Source organism: Morone saxatilis, unplaced genomic scaffold (assembly GCF_004916995.1).
Source record: "Morone saxatilis isolate NCDOM2014 unplaced genomic scaffold, NCSU_SB_2.0 Contig15, whole genome shotgun sequence".
Lineage (NCBI taxonomy): Eukaryota > Metazoa > Chordata > Actinopteri > Moronidae > Morone > Morone saxatilis.
The window spans coordinates 7,429,235-7,437,745 of NW_023339707.1; the positions used below are offsets into that span (position 1 = coordinate 7,429,235).

Here is an 8,511-nt window from a genome sequence, read left to right on the forward strand (position 1 = left end):
TCATCATCAGAGAGCCAATGCAAGATGTCGATACAGTCTGCGGTGGCAGAATCACCCTCTGTGAATGATTTATGAGCAGAAACACTAGACCACACAGAATTAGAGCAGCTAGAATAGAGTTCAGCACTGGTCACTGGCCATTTGTTGTTTGGGTCTTGTTTGATGTGATTGTACTGTGATGATAACTAGACTAATGCATGACTCAAAGACAAAACTGATTATGGTGCCATTATGCTCTCTGCCCACGTTAGGCAGTCATGTATCATTGCCAGGTTTCAACTGGTTGTTTCAACTTGAGAGATCACATGGTTCTGTATGAATAGAGGAAACTATTCCACATTCAGGCCAGTTGAGATACATGTATAGTCTACATCTCAACAGTTTAGTGCCATTAGTGCTACAATAACCATTGTCATTAATATATATGGAGCATTATGAGGTCAGAAAATCACCTTTGGCTCAGTTGATCAAAGAGCAATTTATATACTGGCTCTATCCTGAATCCAATCTGTGCTGGAGCCGTTCTCTCACACTGAACTGTATTAAAGAAAGAAAAATCTTTAAAGATGATGATGGGTTGTATTTTTTTTTTTTACCAAACATTCAATTCTATTCACCCTCTCTCAGTCCTGTGACATTTCTAAATCCCCTGGCAGTAATCTTACAAGATGCTGTTATGAACAGGAGGGGTGAATTTATAATCAGTCTGTAAATCATTCATGGCCAATGATCCTGCAGTGGCAGCCACAGAATTACATCTGATAGACTGTACATCTCCATTCACACCAGAAATGCTGAACGGCTGCCAATAACAGGCTCACAATGTGTTGAGTAAATCACAGATATCCAATGGAAACTGATTCACTGTAGTAATTTACTGCAGCCCATAATCAGCTGGAAAAGTTTGTACATCTGTTGTTTTAAACCCTTTCATGAGAAGTCCTCATGTGTAGGCGAGTTGATGCATTTTATATTTCTAGTTTGTTTTGTTGATAAAAAAAAAATAAGAGGCTTTGTGCAGTTAGCATATAAGCAGCCTAGCTGAATGGGGACAAAATCAAACTGACAGTAAGGTAAAAGATGTCACAGCACTGTGTACACTGTGTGGTATTTGGAGAAAAATCTAATTAAAAATACAATTATTGTTAAGCAACTACAATGTTGTAATGGAACATTTATATACATGTGAAATTTCTATGAGTTGTCAAAGCAGGAAAAGCACATGTTACTAATAAAGTTAATGATGGCTGTGTTTATAAAAGTGTCTCAGTATGACAGTGAGCCACCCTGAAACTGAAGCAGCTAAATGGATTCAAGCCATCATTCATTTATTATTTACACCTGTGCTTTCCCTACTCTCGTGTCAAAATGTCTTCAGTGAAAACGGCCTATTTTGGTCAAATATTTTATACTGTGCAAACCAGAAGACATTTAAATGAGAGGTCCATGTCATATCGACTATTTTGTTACCCTTCTGAGCATAAACAGTAACAAAAGTAATTCTATACTCAGATTACACACTTATTAAGTATCCAATTCAACATGAAAATTTGAATCTGGAATGCTAAAATAGATCTTTGAATCATTAATGAACATGCAGGCCATCAATTGCTGCATATAAGGATATGGTAAAAGGCATTCATTAAATAATTAAGTGCTACACAAACAGCACCCATGTTGGCCCCTCACAAAGCCCTACATCAAGTCCTTCCATAACAGCCCTGTACAAAACACAAGGTAGTTTTTAGCCAATTCACAATACGGTGAAATACCTACATCAGCAACATTACAACTATCCCTGCAATGTTAATGCTGCTTGTCACTGGCAGCTCTTTGTAAAATGCAAAGTAACATTAATTAGGCCCACTGTCATGAGGACACGGAAACATATAACACACAGTAGTACCTGGATTTTTTATTTTATTCAACCCTGTCAGCAGAACATGGTGTATATATATATAAATATATATATATATATATATAGCCATTTCCTCAGAATTCTAGCAATAGCAGCAAGCACATGTGTGGTTTGAACACGCTAACCTCATGTTAGCTTACTGGTAAAATCACTTCAGTAAGAAATACCAATCCAGTAAGCACAAATGTTCCAAATTGAAATTCATGCATTAAAATATACAAGATTACATGTGCTTACATGTGTCTATCTGCTCTGCAGTCTGCTTGTCTGGGTGTAGAAGCGCTACCAGCCTGTGTGCCACTGTGGCTTTGACACAATGGGTGAATCTGCTTAAACTGGTTTCCAGGTTATTTAGCAAAGCAGATTCTTTCTCATGTATTAATCCAACCTTAGTATAACAAGAGTATTTACAGGATGGATGTTTTAATTCCGCTTCATTACTTGCTTCTTTGATGCCAGTCACTGAAACAACCAGCCATCCGACCTCTCATCAAGAATGTGAGTATAACTGAGGCGATGAGCAGTATACAGTCACCATGATGCCCCAAACACCCCACTGTTGTTTAGGCCTCAGTGGAAGACCGGAGGGAGGAAACCCAGCCGACCAACCAGCAAATACTTGTTAACAATGAGCATATTTTACTAATTATCTGTGAAAACACACCCTGATGTGCCTTTCATTGCTGTCCAATCTGGGTATTAGAGTGCATGATTTCCAGTCTGCTTTGCTGAGAGGAAAAAAGACGATAATAGAAACTTGCTGTCCTTGCAAGTTATCTTCAGTCCAGTAATTAGAAAGCAGTTGGTGTGTGTTGGTGGTTATAAAGACGAGCTGCATCAGCAGTGCCACTGCCACATTCTGCCTGCTGACAGGAGACAGATACAATTGTACTATATCTGCTTTCCTTTTATTTACTTGTTGCTGTATGTTTTGCACTTTCTAAACTAAGAAACATCTAATATAATATATAACATATAATTACCAGCCATTTAATTAATAATAATAATAATAATAATAATAATAATAATAATAATATGATCAAAACACCTTGCCTACTTGCTGGTTCTGCCTGTTTCTGTTAAGTTAAGCTAATGGCTGCTTGCAGTAGCTTTATTTAGATTTTCTGCACATACATGAGAGCGATATTGATCTTCTCACAGCAAGACATAAACCTATTTCCCAAAATGTCAAACTATTTATTTAAATGTGTCTTTACCTAATGTCTTTACACTATAATTTTTTACACCAAAACAAAGTTCCACAATCATCATTACTGCATATTTCTAATCACTTCCACGTGTTTTATCACTTTATCAGCTGTGTGGGTGTTTCCCTTCGGCAGCAGGGTTGTCAGGCTCAACTGATTATTTTGAATCCCCCTGTGAGAGTCAGAGAGGAATTTTTTTCTCCTGCAAGTAAAATGAGTCTCATGTGGCTCGCTTTATCTGGAATAACAAGTTTCTCCTCAGCTCTCCCTCCCTGCAGGGTACAGTAGATGGCCTATATATGATGATATCAAATCACAGACCTCCTGCTGACACTGCTGGATCTCGCCTGGGGTTTTTCAAAAGTATGGTCCCATACTCTTATCATTGTTTAAGACCATAAAATAAGGAAGAAAAAAAATGAATATCATCATCATCTTGACTTTAGAAAGCCTCATTATTGGATTAAAAATTCAGATTGGCATTTATCAGTTCTGTATCCTGGTTCCTGACCTCATTTTAACTATTTAAAATATAATCCTGTAATCAGAGGAAGATTGAAAAAAAGACTGAAAATTGAAAAAATTTCCCTCCCATAATCAGGCTTGAACATTTCCAGAAAACCAAATTGACTGAAATACTGAACAAACAAATAAATAAGATACAAAAACAAACCATTGACACATGTTCTTGTCCTCCTGTACCCAGTATCTTACAGTGGTGGAAAGTAACTAAGTACATTAAGTACAGTAACCTGCACACCAGTGGCTTCCACTCAAGGACTACAGATGACTAGCTCTGTCTGGTTCAATACATGTATTGTGCATTGTCCCTGCTAAATAAACATAATAATAGATAAGTGGGTTTGAGGTACTTTTTACTTCTCTACTACAACATCCCAGAGGGAAATACTCCACCACATCTACCTGACAGTTTTAGGTAATTGTTTTGATTAGATAATTAATGCAAAATGTAATCAACAAATAAATGATTGTACATTATTGTAGATTAAGCTACACAGCAGTGTAGTTAAAATTAACCCTACCTTTACCAGCTGCAACAGAGTGATGAACACATTAGTGTAATAATCCAGTAATATAATATATATTATTCTGAAATGGGACATTCTGCATAATGAGTACTTTTGACAATTTGATACTTTTATTTAAGAAAACCTTTAAATGCAGAACCTTTACTTGAAACAGATAAATTATATACTGAGTACTTCTTCCACCGCTGGTATCTTGACTATCTAATCTAATAATAATTTTATATATCATGAAAAAGCTTTTATTTCACTAAATACTAGTTTACTTGCTCAGATATAACGTATATTTCCACATGACACAGGGAAGTTATATCATTTATTCCTCAATTTTACTATAATTTATCTTGTTTATGTTCTATAAAGTTTATTTCCATTATGGTTTCTCAACTGAATACTGTACACATGCGTTCATTTATATTCCAGTATGTTACATTATGTTTGTGGGTTAACTTATTCAAAGTGTTTGGTTATCTTATTGTATCACAACTACTTTGAAAAAGGAAGGATTATGAAGGCCCAGCTATTAGAGGACATTAAAAAATAAAATATCAGTTATCCAGATTCAGTTCCACATAGAGGACAGAGGTTGATCAATCTTCTACCTCCATCTAGTGGTGAGCAGGGTAACGTACAGTGGCAGACAGAGACCACAGTGTACTGTTGGGGAACAGTTTGGATGATAAAGATCAAAGCATTTGCTTAACCAAAAGTGTTTTTATGTTGGGAGGCAGTTTGGCAAAGCAAACAGGAAGCAAACTATTCAAATGTTTACTCTGGTGCAGAGACTGATACTGAAAAGCAGATAAACTAAAGTTCGCATGCCATTTTCTTTCTGTCATCAAGAAATTGAGATTGTTATTTTCACTTCAGGAATGATGAGTGAGGAATGAGGAAGTGTCATTTACATTAGACTTTTTCTTACTCACTAAACAGTATGTGGACAATGGCCATTATGCTCAATCTCTGTTTAGTCCGGTGGAATACTTTTTTAAATGCACAGCACCACTATTAACACATTCCTTGTGTTTGTTTGTGTATTATGTATGCTTGTGTGACCATCTATATGTACAGTGCAAGACTGTGTCTTTGTGTGTACGTGTGTGTTTGTGTTCAAGCAGGACTCTGTGTTCCATTGTGAGCCTGAATGGGGACCATTTTCTCCTCTGCTCCACTGTTCTCTGCCTGTTCCCTCCTACTTGTTCTCATCCCATTCTCTTTTCTTTTCCTCTCATCACACCATCATGGTTGTTATGTAACGGTGGGAAAAGAAACACACACTGCTCGTCTGTCTGATGCTGCCCACAAGAGCAAATTATTATTCCTTTTCTGTGTGCAGTCATGTATAGAGTTCAGTCCTAACAGCAAGAAAAACTGGCACTTCTTTTCTTCTTTTTCTAAGGCCTCGTTGTGCTTCATTGAGATCAATCAACAGTCAAACACGTTTGTCTTTAGTCCATGAGATTTAGCTTATAATCAGCTTCATGAAGGTTTTCACACAAATATAAAAATCTATATTTGTTATTATCTAACGATGATATGAGGGTCAGAAATGAACATCTGTTCATCCTGACAAACCAACACAATTAAGACTAATTTAGTAACTTACAAACATGTAGGCCCCACACATGTACTCAGACAGACTGTCAACGTGGACCATACGCGTAATTCTTCGTCATGCTTGTGTTACTCTCTAAACAGGCAGCCAGTTAGCCAGCTGTATCAAACATATCAATGACTGACTACATAATTGATGAGAGAGATAATACATACTAGCTTAGCTGATGTCTCATAAACAGGGCTTGAAATGAACACCAGATATCCAAAGGCCAAATGTTATACAGAGAGAACCGTGGAGCTGAACATAACATTTTCTTTGACTAAGCTGACAACTGTGCACTATCAGAAATTATTTCTTGATGTGTTCAGACAGCCAGAAAAAGCCCAGGTTAGGATATAATGATGCAGATTGTTTAAAAAAAAATCATATATTCTCCATAATTTTTAGCAATCTTAAGTTCACCAACATTTCACCACCGTCAACTACTGACATCCACAAAGCGAGGTGCAAAGATGTGAATTCCAGTCATTCTCATCGTGTTCAGTTGATCTTGTTTAAGAGATAATAAAAGGACATCTGGAATATCACCAGGGTGTGGTGTGCACTGGCTACCCATGTTACATAATCCACCTGACTTTGTTGGCCCCAAAAATGTTCAATCATCATTGAAACAAACAGTTTCAAAACAGTAGTAAGATCAAAAAATGATAACTAAGATATGTGGCCCGTGTCATGCATACAGGCTTAACTTTAGATTTACCTCAGGACTATACATTTTTAATTCAGTAATTAAGAATAATAAAACAATATGAGCAAAACATATGTTGTAATGTATCACATGACGTCTCAGATTAAAAAAAACCCATAACAAAAAAAAAAACAAGAAACCATTTCAAACAACACGGGTAGTATTACATATTGGCTCCAATATCCTCTCAACGTGTATTGTTATTGGCCAAGTGATCCATGCGCTACACCTGATTGGCTGCGTACCACGCCTGTCATCCGTCTAGCCACGCCCCCAAAGCCAGCGACTTCCGCTTCTGTGTCAACCCTGGGCTACACTAAAGTCCTGCTCATATCTCTGGACCTGTCAAAACATCCACTGTGCACACACCGCCGAGGTAAGACGACAGACATTGCACTACTCTGTGTGTGGTCTCCTGTTGTGTTTTCAAGGGCGTAAATTTAGCTTCGTCTTCTGTGTACAAAGAAGGTTGCTAACTACGCTAGTTAGCCACCTTTTTTTTTTTTTTATGTTTTAGCCCGCCCGCTAACGTTAATGCTAGCTGTCAAAAAGCTCCCTGGCGTCCTGTCAGAGTCGGAGGACAAGCAGTACCACGTATGCGTATTCAGCTAAACTGTTTGCATTCAAAATGGTTCGCTGAAGTTAATTAAGTTCTAATATGGCAAGCTAGACCGATTGCTAATGTTAGCAAGCAAACAGTTGACGGTAGCGCATAAGTTAGCATTTGGGATGCGCTCTCCAAGCACTCCAGTTTGTGAAGTTGTCAGTGAAGATATCATGACCCACACACAGCTCGGCTTTAGGCAGATATTAGTGACTGATACTGTTATCATCGGACTCATTCTCGTGCGGGAGCAGAGTGCTGTGTGAAACCCCTCAGAGTCCCAGCAGATTTGTGAAGAAGCCGCTGGGCATCCAGCAGCAAGGCGTGTGTTCAAGTCCCCTCCTATCGCGTTTTACTGTCTCAGCAAACAGTGGGAATGTCCCTGCGCCTGTTGGGCTTCTCACTGCTCCATCTGCATGTAGATCTGACTCACAGGACAGACTAAACAAAGCTTTGTCTCCTGATGCTGGTGTCCTGCAGGTCAGTGTCAGATGCACTGACACGGCTCTTCCTGACAGACGTCCCTCAGAGATTGTGCTGCTGTATCAACTGACCTCTGATGGTGTTGATGCTGGGAGAAGTGCTTCCTCTGGGTCTGTTTAGATACATGCTGATATCCCGTTATTTAGTGTATTTAGTGTCAATGTTTTGATTGCCCCTAGGGAACATTGCATTACAATAAGTGATAAATGTGCAGACACATTTATGATACACGTGTAAGATATGAGGCGTAGTTACGCACTTACACACATTAAGAGGACATTGAATGTTTGTCTTTTGTAGATATTTCAGCAGCAGTTGTTGACAGACTAACAATGCGTTGAGTGCCCTAATTATTTTATTATATTATTATTATTTTCTTTTCACATTTGAAGTTAATAATTGAAGACAATTTCATAGGCATTATTTGAATAGAACAGCTTCAATACAACAACATTGCAGCTAAGACAAATTAAGTATTGGTAAACTTTTTTTTGTCATCTTTTATTTTTGATATTTTGTTGGCTAAATTATTTATTGATTTAATTGGAAAAAAAAAATATTTGCGGACCTTGGTAGTATACATGAAATCTCACAGAAAATGTGTGGGATGCTGTGTTCTACTTGAAAAAGGGATAAAAACTATTTTATACATGATACGAAACTTTTCTTTTCAATAACATTTAAAGATCTATTGATGGATGGATTTTTTTTGTCCAGTCCTAGAGAAATATTTCATTAACATGTTTCGTTGTAGTTTGAAATGATGTGCTGTCCACAGTAATGCACACCTGCTGGTTTTATTGCTACGAGACAGTTCTCTCTGGAATTACAGCTGTTGCCATTTTGTTATGCGTCTTCCTCCCTAAGGTGCCTTAATTACCCCCTCAGTTAGTTGCTATGGCGATGGTCTCCATTTGAGAGAAGAGCATCACACTGTAACAGCGGG

The 8,511-nt window shown here is 37.7% G+C and overlaps 1 protein-coding gene across 1 annotated transcript in view; it reads left to right on the forward strand.

Annotated features, from left to right (window-relative positions):
- Positions 1-6,746: 6,746 nt before the first annotated feature.
- The window catches only part of LOC118324386 (oxysterol-binding protein-related protein 2-like), a 25,765-nt gene continuing 24,000 nt past the window's right edge, over positions 6,747-8,511 (forward strand). The window contains 1 exon segment of the mRNA XM_035656701.1: positions 6,747-6,854. The gene's annotated coding sequence lies outside the window, so the exon portion shown is untranslated.